General features: G+C 37.9%; 1 protein-coding gene across 4 annotated transcripts in view; it reads left to right on the top strand.

The window, feature by feature from the left end:
* Positions 1-14,880, top strand: part of TMTC3 (transmembrane O-mannosyltransferase targeting cadherins 3) — a gene marked incomplete at its 5' end in the record, with an annotated part of 314,399 nt that overhangs the window by 203,474 nt on the left and 96,045 nt on the right. The window lies entirely within an intron of this gene.

Genomic DNA, 14,880 nt, shown 5'->3' with positions numbered 1-14,880 from the left:
CCAACCAAAAGACACAGGCTTGCTGAATGGATACAAAAGCAAGACCCATATATACAAGAGACCCACTTCAGATGTATACAGGGACATCTACAGACTGAAAGTGAGGGGATGGAAAAAGATATTCCATGCAAATGGAAATCAAAAGAAAGCTGGAGTAGCAATACTCATATCAGATAAAATAGACTTTAAAATAAAGAATGGTACAAGAGACAAGGAAGGACACTACATAATGATCAAGGGATGAATCCAAGAAGAAGATATAACAATTATAAATATATAGGCACCCAACAGAGGAGCACCTCAATACATAAGGCAACTGGTAACAGCTATAAAAGAGGAAATCGACAGTAACACAGTAATAGTGGGGGACTTAAAACCTCACTTACACCAATGGACAGATCATCCAAACAGAAAATTAATGAGGAAACACAAGCTTTAAATGACACAGTAGACCAGATAGATTTAATTGATATTTATAGGACATTCCATCCAAAAACAACAGATTACACTTTCTTCTCAAGTGTGCACAGAACATTCTCCAGGATAGATCACATCTTGGGTCACAAATAAAGCCTCAGTAAATTTAAGAAAATTGTGGAGTCTCTTTTTATGAGAGCATTTATCCCATTCTCGAGGGCTCTGCCCTCATGATCTAATCACCTCCCTCATGATCTAATCACCTCCCATCACCTTGAATTTTGAGGGAACACAACAGACACTAGCACCATGAACCTCTTAACAAAGAATCTGAATGGATGCATATTTTGAAATGGTTAAGCAAAGCCCAAGAACCATCACACAGGAAGTGTCTTTGCTAACTTGTCAGCATTTGAAAATCATGCTATTTATCATTGATTTTTCTCAAGGAAAAATTAATTGCTGTGCAGAAGTCCAAGGAGGTAGCACTTTTTAATCTGGCGCTCAAATGTGAACATTTCTCAGACCCGATTTTCTCCATCAGGAGCTCGTCCTTTCTGTTTACCAGGTGTCTTCCTGGTCATTAGCTGTTATTAAGTACTGGTTGGATGAAGGCTGTGTAAGAAGAGCAATCGTTCCTTAGCTGAGCCCCTGGGTCACATCTAACTGAGAGGGAACAGTAGTTATGGGATCACTGACCATGGAAATAGCAACTTTTCTGTTGAGAGCTGTAAGAGCTGCTTTCACAGTTTTGCAAAACAGCAAGAACAGAGTGTTCTTCACATATGGCTAATCTTCACCATTACTGGCAACATAACATTCTAGTGGTGAGGTTTCAGGTTGCTCTGCAAGAGGTAGCCCCTCAATTTAGTTGCTCTTTTCAATGAAAGTTTCTGTGTGGGTATGTCTCAAAGATGTGCTCCAATTTGTGTATTTTTTGGAGTTGCAGTGTACAAATGCTGTTTTCATGGTACTTTGTTTAATCTATTTATAGGAACTTTACATATTAGGGAAATAAAACTTTGGTCCATGAAAAAAAAAAAAGAATAGTCCCTGAGACAGATAACATATTAACTTAAAGTTGACCTACTGAGAGAGATTGCGATGAGTAGGAAAAATGCAACACCTAAATAAGGGGTTACTTGGAGGAGTTAAATACTACAAAATAGCAAGGACAGAAGAGCTATACACAAATTTTGATGATTCTTCATTTTTCTTAAAAGCCAGCTTCTGATGTGGCTTCCAGGCTTAACCTTGGTTAAAGATAGTGCCTCTCATCCTCTCTTAGCCATCCTACGTGCTTTCAAGAAGCCATATTTGAGAGCATCTGTACTTGTAATTAATCCTCCATCCCTGTGTGTAAGAATACCTGTAAAGTGCTCAGCAATTCATTGTACTGCTCACATTTATTCTCTGTAGAAAAGGACTGAAGCTTTCTAATGCCTATCCAAGTAACCTGACAAGAATATTACAATGACAAGGAGAGTTTCTAAGTACTTTTAGTTCTTTGAAACAAAGTATTTTCATCTATTAATAAAAATAGATGTCTACCTAGAGACGGGTGGGTAAAAATCTCAATTTTTGTTAAAGAGAAATTAATCATTGCTGTTCATCAAAGGGAAATCCAAGTGAAACAAGATTACGTTAAACGTCACCTTTAGAGTACAGGAAACAAATAACAAAAGAATGTTCTCACCTAATCACATTTAAGCTAAAATAATACTGTAGATTCTATTTCTGTTGAGTCATAAAAAGACTATTTTGTTCTGTGCAAATGCATTCCCTAAGGAGTATCTATGGGAAAAACTGGAACTAACCTTCTCCCACCATTGTATTTTGAAAGTACATGGCAAAAGAGTAAACAGATGAGGATCTTTCCTCTCATTTTAGATGTTGACTCTGAACTCTGTGGTTGCTGAGTTGATGGACATGTTTATAAAGGTTTTAACCTTTGTTTTCAAATAGGGGTGATCAGGCCTTTAAAACTGTGTCTCTCATCACTCGGTTGTGGTACAATATGGTACCTAACCTTCAGCTGTCCTAAACAATGAGAAAAGACAACTCCTAGTATGTCATATCTTCCAGGTTTGTGTGGAAGATATGACATATCCAGCCAGCATTCCCAGGCTGCAGTCTAATACTAAACTGATCTGTGCATGTCCAGCTCAGTATATACATCCTCTGTAAGTAAAACTTAGGTTCACCATAGGGGAATAAAAGTCTGGACACACAAGCACACACATGTGTGCACATACATACATACGTACATACATATACTGTGTTTTAAAGTGATAGAAAAAAACATGAAAGAATTCTGGAGGTTTTATTTTTTGTGTATGTTTAAACACAGCATATAACATACCAACAGTAATGGCCATTGGTATTTTTCTTAAAGGGCCACTGCACGCCCAAATTTGCTCACTGTGGATTTTCAGGCCATGTGGTTGATGGACAAGTCAGTTAGTACATTTTGGCTGCATTGAACATCCATGAGGCATGTAGCAATGAACTAATGTTGTAATGTCCAAATTAACATAATAAATTAATAAAACTGATATAAATAAACACAGTTATTTATTCTTGAATGTGCTGAAGAATAAGGAGTTAAGAACTGTACTAGAAGAATAATTAGCAGCCTAAAAATATATTAATCAGATCTTGTGTGCAACCTATTATAAGAGATATACTACACAGAATTAAAATAACAAATGAGAAGCAGTTTCTAACCCAAAGTGTTTGTAATATATTTGGAGGAACCAACGAAATATGCAGAAAACGCTTTGAAAATAATCACCAAATAATATGCAGTTTTTCTTTCCTACCAATAAATCTAAGTCTCCTAGTCCTAAAAATCAAAACTGTATCTTCACTTGACATTATACATACCCCCAGTTATTATAATAAAGAGCACACTGAAACAGAACTTAGGCTGGTTTAAAAAAAAAAAATGATCTAAGACAGTGTTGTTTTTCCCATTTTGGTCGTCAGAAACTTGACTGTTACAGTCAAGCAATGTCAATCCAATGTAGGTTGCAACAGTGGCTAAAGGATTCATTTTAAGTAAGTTTAAAATATATATATACACACACACACAAATATGTATACACACATACCCTCATACCCACATATGGTTATATTTATATTATTTATATTTTTTCCTGTGATGATTCATGTGTAACTAACTCTAATGGGATTATAGCTGGTCCTGTGAGTCACCTCCAGTTTCTTCCCACTAAAAAATTACTAAGAATCCTGAAGCATTACAAACAAGATAATAGTCTCTGTCCTGAGTCTGGTCTATATTCTCACTATTCCAAAGCACATTTACCAATGCTGTCTGTGCTGGGGTGTCCACATTTTATTTTTTGGTTTTACTTCTAAATGTGTCTCTGCACTTTTTCTAAATAGAGCTTCTAAGACCTGCATCTTCATCAATTAATTTTAATGAGAGCCTTGCTTTCCTCCTAAGCCCCCTTTGTGAAATATTGACTGCTTTGTTTTCTAAATACGGTCACTGGCTCTAGCCTATTTCAGTGCTGTCCCCCAAGCCTAACTGGTCCATCACTCTTTCCTCTCTGTTAACTCTGTTCTTTCTCCCGGATCACTGTTCTCCACTGTCCTTCCCTGCCACTGGGGCAACTGGGAAAGGGCTTTATTTAAAATATTTAATATCCTTCTTTTTCATTAATTTTATATTTGAGATATTTGGGGTTTTTTTCCCATGGTGGGCTTACCAGCTTATAAGTGCAAGGTTTTGATTACAAAATCATTTAGGTATTTTGTCATTTATCCATCCTAACACACACACACACACACACACACACACACACACACACACACACACACACGTGTGCACATTAGATTTGATCATTTTGATAGTTTAGTGTAATTGATCATTGAAAAAAATAGAGGATTTCGAAGGAATATCTTTTTTTAAACCAAAAAAGTCATTTCCCATGTGGAATAGATTGAGCAAAATGATATGGCCAGCACAAGCAGGAAGCAACACATCGCATATCAAAGGTAACTCCATCTGGGAAAATCATCGAGATAGCCGTGTACTTTTGTTAGAATTTCAAGATAAGAAATAGTGTGGAACCCTGGCTCTACTTTCATGTCTGTACCTTTGTCTAACCACGGCATGTGCCTACAGAGGTAAGCCTGGCAAGAAAAGGAAGTTTTCTTTGTTGTTTTTTGTTGCTATTTTTGTTTTTATAATGGGCAGTTTAGTTATATTTCAGAAATAGAACTCTAGGTGGTGAGTCAGGAGGAAAGCTCTGTGTGAAAGAGGGGACGTGAGCTACTGCACTGTAACATTCACAGCAGGTGCACTGCAACATTCACAGCAGGTAGAGGGGTCTGGATGTGTCTGCCAGCATATGCTGTATCGCGCTTCTGATTGAAGTGAGAAGGAAATTGACATTGATAAGTGATTACAAAACCAAGCACCAGAGACGGACATCATTGCCTTTCTACCCATCTGCCATTTCCCTCCGAGTTTTTCTCTTGCTGAAGAGCCCTCCTCATACAAAAAAGGAAAGTACTAAATACTTTCCAGGCTTTGCTTGCAGCCCAGATACAGGCATGTAATCCAATGCAGGCTAAGGGCTATTACTAGACCTTCTGGGAAGAATTTTTCTCTGATGATAGAGATGCAGAGATAAATGCCCACCTTTCTGCGTTGGGCATTGTCATATAAGGACATGCTACTGGGAGCTACTGTAGCCAAGAGAATCACAGAGAACTCACAGAGAACTAGATCTTTGATGCCATTGAGCATGTGCGTCAACCCAGGGAATCCCTACCTCTGTGTTTATTGAAAAATAAACCACTTGCATTGAAATCTCTTTTAGTTGAGTTTCTGGCAGTCACATGAATCCTAACTGAACAACACTCTGCCAGACACTTGTGATGTGATCTCTTTTGATGTTTATAATCATCCCTCCAGGTAAGCATTATCCCTCCCCTTTGAAAGATGAGGAAACTGAGGCTCAGAAAGATGAAAAGCCTTGTCCAGTACCCCAGATCTCTGGAGCACAGAAGCCAGGGTTTGAATCTATGTGCCTGTGACTGGAGTACCAGTGCGTTGCTAATTCTCATTCACTTTCTGCTCTTCTGTCCCATCTCACTGCCTCTGTATAACTGCAAATATTTACCAAAGGAGTTAGTTTTGAATCTGGCAGGGAGGGTGTAGGCAGGTGTGTCTTTGTTCTGAGATCACAGCAGGTACTATAAGAAGTAAGAATTGAGCACAAAAGGTGATTTTTATTTGTTGCATGACATTTTAAAAAATGAGAATAAATTCAGATGTTTCTTTTTAGAGTAAGAGGGCTGGAGCATATATATCCTCATTTATAATTAGATATTGAGTCACAAGTAGAAACTTAGCTTTGAAAATATATTTTGGAAACTACATGACTTTAAGATTTTTCACTTTTCATCTTCCCCAGATTAGTCTCTCCTGGTCCTCAGTCCTCTAGTTTCTCACAAGTTCAACTTTTTTTTTTTTTTTTTTTTGCGTTATGTGGGCCTCTCACTGTCGTGGCCTCTCTCGTTGCGGAGCACAGGCTCCGGACGTGCTGGCTCAGCGGCCATGGCTTATGGGCCCAGCCGCTCCGCAGCATGTGGGATCTTCCCGGACCGGGGCACGAACCCGTGTCCCCTGCATCGGCAGGCGGACTCTCAACCACTGCGCCACCAGGGAAACCCACAAGTTCAACACTTTAACTAGAAGGATTTGGAAATCAGCCTCTAGCAAATGAATGTTTTCAAGTCCTCCCATTTGAAAACCCACAGAATCCCTATAAGATGGAAGAGAGATTAAAAACAAAGGGCAGAGCATATTCTATTTTCTTCTTAATTTCTGCTTAACTTTTAAAAGGGGTTTAGTTTGACAAATTCTGTGAGACCTTGAGCAAGTAGAACCTGATTACTTGTGTGTTTAATAGTGGGCCCTTTTCTAGATATAATTTTGAAAGATGCAGTATTTTCATGCTGGTTTCACCTTCTCTTTGCTCTTCCAGATGCGGGACCACGGTCCTTGTTAGCCTGAATCCTGGACCTATTTTTCTTGCTCCAGCCATATGTTTACTGTGGAGGATTCCTCCTTTGGCAATTTTTGTTCCTAAACTTTATCTCTAATGCTTCCTTGGTAAATGAATCCAAACTAATGTGTTAATGGCATTTCAAAGTTAAATTTTTATATTTTACATGTGGGAAGTACTAAATTTGCAGAGCCTTAACCCAGAGTAGTAACTTCCTTGGTAGAGGAAACTTCAGCCAGAATTAGAGGATTCCTCTAAGGGAGCCAGAATAATGCCACGTGGGCAGCTGCCTCTTGCACCAACCAGCCATGGAGGGTGGCAGTGTATTTGGGAGCCTTAAAAACAAAACTGGAAGGCAAATGGGAAAATGTATTGTAGTAGAGTCTTCTTCAATAGGAAATAGAGCTTTTGGAAAGCATTGACTTAAGGAAGAATTTATAATAATGTGAGAGAGGCTATGCCAGCTACTGCTACTTTTCTAAACTCATATTAGCACTAAAAGCAACCAGAGTGCAAAAAATAAATAAACATTGTCTTCACTGTTTCTAGCCCAAGCCACCACCATCCGTTAACTGAAATTACTGAGATAATTAGTGGGTCTCCAGCTTCCACTCTTACCAGTACACACCTCCCCTTCTCAGTCTAGTGTCAAAATATGAGCCTGAGTTATCTCTTTAAAAGCTAAATTAAATCAAGACTTGCCTCTGCTCTAGTACCTCTCCTGCTCACTCAGGATAAAAGCCAAAGTTCTGACAATGGCTTCAAGTCCGTACTTTGCTTTCACCAGATTCCTTCTTTGCCCTCATTTACTAGTCTCTCATGCCACGCCAGCCACACTGGCTTCCTTCTGTGTATAGCAAACCACTAGGCACACTTCTGCCTCAGGCCCTTCGTTATCTCCTTTGCTCAAGTACTGTCTTCTCAGTGAGGATTCCATAATCACTGTATTTAGAATTACAAAACCTCCATTGGCTGGATACCCTTCCCCAGCAATCTGTGCCCTTTCCTGCTTCATTTTTCTCCCTAGCACTCCATAGTGAGTATAGCGTATATTTTACTTGTCTGTTTGGATATTGAGCCTCTTATTTGCTGACTTCCTCTTGTGTTTCCCATCCCCCTCACTAGATCGCAAGCTCTAGGAGGATAAGGATATTTGTCCTTTTTTGTTCGTTTGTTGTTAATGCTGTATCTACAGGGCATGATACACTATTAGACATCCAATAAATATTTGTAAAATAATCTTCCCACCTCCTATTCAGTCAGGGCTTATAGTTACAAAGTTAAAATATTACCTGGTCCTAAATAATTTAAGTGGAGAAATAATTTATTGAAATGAGATTGGAAGATTAAAACACCAGACTCAGTAGATGATTAGGAATCAAAGACGGCTGGGTAGCACAACACCCAGGCAGAGAACTAGACAGTGTTGCCCTAGGGTTTCTTTATCCTATTTCTACCCTTGTAAGCAATCTCAGTCCTGTATCTTTGCACATTTCCTCTCTTTTTGGAGTGCCAGTCAGCAAGCTGGAGCCTCCTAGGTTATGTGCCAACAATCTAGCTGTCACGGTCCCGGGAGACAATATGTAACCCCTACTGGCTGCCAAGGAGAAGCCTGGGTTCTGCCTCCCACTAAAATCTATACAATAAGGGATTCCCTGGCATAAGAACAGATCTGGATTGTGGACAGCCAACAAAGGAAACACACACAAAAATTCTAACCCCCAATTATTATTAGAAAGTGACTTTCATTTGTTGAATTTTATTTTTCTCTATTGTTTTCTAAATTTTTCTAGTGATATGAATTAGTATATTCACTTATTTGATAATTCTAGTTAGAGAAAATGAAGACTAAACTATATTAAGGTAATAAAAATGTCAGCCAGACCTCAATTTTTCTCTTGAGGCAGTCTGTGATTTGTGGCCTATCAGTACTTAGATGCTAGAATGAGAAACAAATGAATTGAGAGGTCTTCAGTGAGCCATCTGATTTCTTCAGCGTAAACTTCTATCCAAAGCCTAATAGAGCATCCTTTGTGTTTCAGTAAATTTACATAATAAATATCCATTGAGAAGAGCGTCAGTGGAAAGCAGATTCTCATCTGACTGAATCATTAATCATTCTATCCCCCATAGAAGAATAGTCACGCATCGTATTGAACTAGAACTCAAATGTATAACACAAGTATTTTGTTCGGTGTGGGATTGTTCTAAAGATGGATGCAACAATCCCTCCTGTCCTGCGCATGCCTTTGCAGGTGACTTTTCCACTCTTCTCATCAGACTCACTTTGAAACTGAGATGGTCCTGTGACTTGCCTTGGCAAATAAAATGTTGTCAAAGGGACATGAGTGACTTCTGAGTCTAGTCCTTATTACACAGTGCAGCTCTTGATTTTGACATCTTGGAAGCCAGCTACCATGTAAGGAAGTCTGGGTTATCCTGTGGAGGAAGCAACATGGAGAGAAAGGCCCTGCAGAATGAGAGGCCAAATGGAAAAAAATGCAAGGCTCCCCAGAAAACAGCCAGCATTAACTGCCACATATTATGAGGGAGGCCATCTTTGATGTTCTAGCCTCAGCTGAGCCACCAGTGAAATTCAGTCACATAAGTGACCCAGCCAATACCATGAAAAGCAGAAGAATCACCCAACTGAGCCCAGCCAACATGCAGAAGCATGAAAAATAACTCATGTTGTTGTATTAAGCCAATAAGTTTTGGGGTGGTTTGTAATACAGCAATAGATTGCTGAAATATGTAGGATATAAAGTTTTTTTTAAAAAAAACTTGATTGGGTAATGGCATTGTTACATTTTTATTAAAAAAACAATTAGGAAATGTCCCCCCAACCCCTTCAAGTTTAACAAGAAATGCAGTAGATGGTTCTTTTCTGGGCCATGCCCTCTAATGAAAATCCAAGGACTGGAAAACAATTGAATTTTTAAAAACTGATTAAGGGACTTCCCTGGTGGTCAAGCGGTTAAGACTCTGCGCTCCCAATGCAGGGGGCCTGGGTCTGATCCCTGGTCAGGGAATTAGATTCCATATGCCTCCACTAATAACTGATCAAATCTTGTGTTTGTGTGAAGTGTATAGAGCCCATGCTTCCTCAGCTCTAAGAGTGGTATCTCTGGTTTGCCCTGCTACCGATTACAGGAATTTGAACCCTCACTTGGGAGTCAACCTCAAACTATTTCTGGGCATCTCCCAAGTACTATTCTTTCACTGTCATATGCTTTTTTTCTTCTCCCCTGCTGTTGTTTCCTGTAGCAATGTCTGTTGCTGAGGCAGCCTCTGCCCCCTTGAAGATATTTCAAAGCTGCCAAGGACTCTACAACACTTCTATAAAGCTGTTTGTTCCTCTACTGAAGTCACCAACAGCAACTGGATTTGATGACCATGGAATATAATAGATTATTTTCTGGTCCATCCTGCTGCTTCAGCCAGTGTCTTCCCAAGCTCTGTCGTTCCACGATTGAGAATATATATTCTTCCTACCTTTCCTCCCACTGATGCCACCTCTAAAAGATAGATAGGCTTCAAATCAGTGCTGCCTTGATTTCCATTGTCCTACAGAGGTTTTAGTGAAACTTTAAATGTATTCTTTCTCTCCCTGTGGCACGGACATCAATCAGGCTAATTCAGTTAATGATCTGAATAAAGGACATTGAGCTGATTATCTTTCCCTTCTGAGATAGCCTTTGAGGCTGTTTGTCTTGACTCTGTCTTCCTTATAAATGAGTTATTTCTGTAGAGACCCTCTAGTCCCACATATCCTCCAGAGATGCCAGCTATTTATAAGTTGAAGTCTCAATACCAATCAGATTCACACAGTAAATATATTGAAAGACCAACATTATCTACCCTTCCCACAGTTATTAACAGTTACTCATATTAAAATACTAGAGAATGCCAGAGACCCCTGGACAACCGCATCTGACACTACTACTTGATTGTCTAAATAAATATGAGAAACTTGGTGTGGATGTTTTCTCCAATTGTGTGTTGCCATCATGGCTATTGATAAAGGTTCCTGGAAACAGTTTTGGCAGCTGGCTTGATGATAGTGATTCCAAATATCTGTTTGTATGATCATTACTTCCCTCCACTGCCTCTAACAATTGATCCCAATCACAGTAGGGATTATGGAAAGAAGCACATCCTCATCACTTCTTTGAAATAAAGGTAGAACCCTATAGAAGCTGCTTATAGAGGAAGTGGCTAGGAGTTGCCCCTATGTCTGTAGGGCTTGTGTATGTATATTTCTCCTACCTGTTTTCTACTTGTAGGTCCCTCAGCATCTGGACAGCAGTTTAGAACCACTTTCTGTCACTTGTAAAGACAGTTTAGAGATGAGCCCGCTGGTCTTCAGTTGGAAACTACACTGCCTTACGTCTTTTTCAATGAATTTATAAAAGCTCTCTCCAGATGCAGTAGAAAGATAAATACAGGTATGAGACCACATAATGTTAGCACACAAATGAGACTCATTTCTCTTTAGAAGTTGTCAGTCGTAGAGCACAGATCCATTTGTGGTACAGGAGCGAATGTCTTTGAGATGAGTTTTTGCTCATGTACCTCGATGATTTTAAGATCAATCAACAAATAAATTGTATTGCACATCTACTATGCACCAGTTCCGGGACAGGTGAATTGAAAAACATGTTAGCAATATTATATATGGGTTCCTACTCTAAGAGCACTCACAATCTATTGGAGGGAGAAAAAAATCAAACTAGTTATTATGATGGCTAAGATAAGAAAGTGCCTGGATTCAAACTCTACCCCACTGCTTTACATAAGTATTGGGTTGGCCAAAAATTTCATTTAAGTTTTTCCATAACATCTAACATCTTTTCTGTAAGATGTTATGGAAAATCCTGAACAAAATTTTTGGCCAACTCAATACTTCTCAGTGCCTCAGTTTCCTTATCTGTAAAATAGAGTAATGATAGTATTTATGTTATAGATAATCTATGCTAAAGTACTTAGGGATGTGCCTGACATAGAATAAACATTCATACATGTAAACCCTTATTGCTGTTAGATACTTGTATGCCACTGAAAGGCAAATGTCACCTTGGCTGCGTCATTTTGGCTCATTAGTCTAGATATCAGTGTCCACATTGTGAAAAGGCATATTTTTAATGATCACCCTCAACTCTATCAAATTTAGAGAAAAAGAAAGAAAAAATATATGCTAAAATGTATTATGGGGATTTCCCTGGTGGAGCAGTGGTTAAGAATCTGCCTGCCAATGCAGGGGACATTGGTTTGAGCCCTGGTCCAGGAAGATCTCACATGCTGTGGAGCAGCTAAGCCCATGCACCACAACTACTGAGCCTGTGCTCTAGAGCCCGTGAGCCACAACTACTGAGCCCGTGTGCCACACTACTAAAGCCCGCGCGCCTAGAGCGCATGCTCTGCAACAAGAGAAGCCACCGCAATGAGAAGCCTGCCAAAATAAATTAATTAATTAATTAATTTAAAAATTTGTGTTATGTATAATCTTTATCATATTTGAGATTTTGAAAGTTGAAATTTTAAAACCTGTTTAAGTATAAAGATGTCTTCTTTACCAAATTTTTTTCTAGCTTTATTTTTTAATTGAGCTATAATTGACATGTAACATTATATTAGCTTCAGTTGCACGACATGATTCAATATTTGTATATATTGCAAAATGATCACAATAAGTCTAGTTAATATCGGTCACCATACATAGTTATAAGATTTTTTTTCTTGTGTCAAGACCTTTTAAGACCTACTCTCTTAGCAACTTTCAAATATACAATACAGTATTAACTATAGTCACCATGCTGTACATTACATCTTCAAGACATTTATTTTATAACTGGAAGTTTGTACCTTTTGATCCCCTTCACCCTTTTTACCTACTCCCTACTCTCCCACCTCTGGCAACCACTGATCTGTTCTCTGTATCTATGAGCATGTTTGGGGGTTTTTTGGTCGTTGTTTTTGTTTTGTTTTGATCTATATATAAGTGAGATCATACAGTATCTGTTTGAATTATTTCAATTAGCATAATGCCCTCAAGGTCTACCCTGTTGTTACAAATGGCAAGAATTCTTTGTTTTTTTATTGTTGAATAATATTCCATTGTATGTATGTATGCATATATATATGTGTATATATATATATATATATATATATATATATATATATATATATATATATGTGCCACAACTTCTTCATTCATCCATCAATGGACACTTAGGTTGTTTCCGTATCTTGGCTAATGTAAATAATGGTGCAATGAATATGGGGGTTCATATATCTATTTGAGTTAGCGTTTTTGTTTTTTTCATATAATGCCCATAAGTAGAATTGCTGGATCATACAGTAGTTCTGTTTTTAATTTTTTGAGGAAATTTCATACTGTTCTCCATAGTGGCCGTGCCAATTTTCATCCCCACCAGCAGTGCACAAGAGTTCCCTTTTCTCCACATCCTCGTCAACACTTTCTATTTCTTGTCTTTTTGATAATAGCCATTCTGACAGGTGTGAGGTGATATCTCGTTCTGACTTGTATTTCCCTGATGATTAGTGATGTTGGGCATCTTTTCATATACCTGTTGGCCATCTGTATGTCTTTGGAAAAACACAGATCTCCCCATTTTTTAAACAGATATTTTGTTTGTTTGTTTTGCTGTTGAATTATGTGAGTTTTTTATATATTTTGGACATTAATCCCTTATCAGATATATGATTTGCAAATATTTTCTACCATTTGGTAGGTTGCCTTTTCATTTTATTTATTGTTTCCTTTGCTGTGCAGAAGTATTTTAGTTTGAGGTAGGTCCACTTATTTTCTTTTCTAGCTTTAAAATAAGAAAATAATTTTAACATCTTTTAAAACTGAAGGAAATGGAACTTTTATGCATTTTAATTTTTTATGTTATCACTGAATTTGAATGTTAGGAATTAAGTTCTAAGTATATCAACATCACTGATCACATTAATAGTTCTATTAGCAAGGTAGTGATTTGTTTAACTAACTTTTTTTTTTTTTTTTGCCCTTGATTAAGGCACATATCACCTTTAAATTTCATTTTGGGGGAACATAAAATGATAAACTGTGTATTTTATCCTTAGTTCTCCAAAGTGATAGTTTTGGTTTGTCTTATATTTGCATGGTAAAAGAACTTGGTGAGGGCTTCCCTGGTGGTGCAGTGGTTGAGGGTCTGCGTGCCGATGCAGGGGACACGGGTTCGTGCCCCGGTCCGGGAAGATCCCACATGCCGTGGAGCGGCTGGGCCCGTGAGCCGTGGCCGCTGAGCCTGCGCGTCCGGAGCCTGTGCTCCGCAATGGGAGAGGCCACAACAGTGAGAGGCCCGCGTACCGCAAAAAAAAAAAAAAAGAACTTGGTGAAACTATCAGTCATCAGTTAAATAAACATCTTAAAATCTGACATATCAGAACAGTTATCTTTGCCTAATAGCTTATTGGTGGAGGTTGATTAGTGACAAGCTCATCTTCAAGGAAGAGCTGTAAGTTGGCACAGTTTGTTAACTATATACCCTTAAGAAGTTATTTTTCAATCCTTGGTGAAATTTTTTGTTGATGCTAATTCTGGTTCTGTTAAATGAATAAGCATTTCCTCCCAGTGCCTGTTACATTATAGATGTGTTGTGCTGAACAAAAGGTCATTGTTAATAACTGTTTGATAATAGGGTTTTCTTTTATTTTTTTTACTCACCATTGTTTGCTGTTAGAAGATGAATAATCCACCTTCCCAGATAACTGAGAACTCTGGAGGAATGGGGAGGGAGAGGTGGGTAATATTTATTTTATCTGTGTTTCAAATTTAACAAAAATATGTCTCCATTGTAATTTATCACAGAAGTTTTCCAAAAACAATTTGAATCACAGATTGAATAAACAATACACTCTTGTGAGAACATAACCACAGGGGCTTATAGTCAGGCATTCTAAGTTAAAAACAGAAAAAAGATTGTCTTTAAAGTGTTTTTGTACTGGTAACTTACTGAATCACATCTAATCACATGATTTATATGTTTTTATCATGTAATTGTTATGTTTCATCAATATGTTTTGAAAGAAATATCAGAAATTATACATACATGTAAAATGTTTGAAACTAGGTGAACAAATTAAAAGCTTTACTGTAAAATAACTACAGTTTTTTACATAAAAAGTTCAAAGTATTTATCTTTCCAAGAAAAATCAAGTAAATGCAAACCTTTGCAAAAACAGTTTAAAAAGAAACTTTAATTATTTCTAGAATTGTAAAGCATTCTTTGTTGGAGCCCTAGAATTGAAGCATTATCTTCTCAAATTTTAAACTGTTGACTATATAAAAAAATTGCCTTAAATAGAGTGGGATTCTAATACATTTTTGGTTAAAGATATCTATAATCGCTAAAATCTAGACATATGT

Source organism: Stenella coeruleoalba, assembly GCF_951394435.1.
Source record: "Stenella coeruleoalba genome assembly, chromosome: 11".
Taxonomy (NCBI): domain Eukaryota; kingdom Metazoa; phylum Chordata; class Mammalia; order Artiodactyla; family Delphinidae; genus Stenella; species Stenella coeruleoalba.
This window is presented reverse-complemented; position numbering and strand designations above follow the sequence as displayed.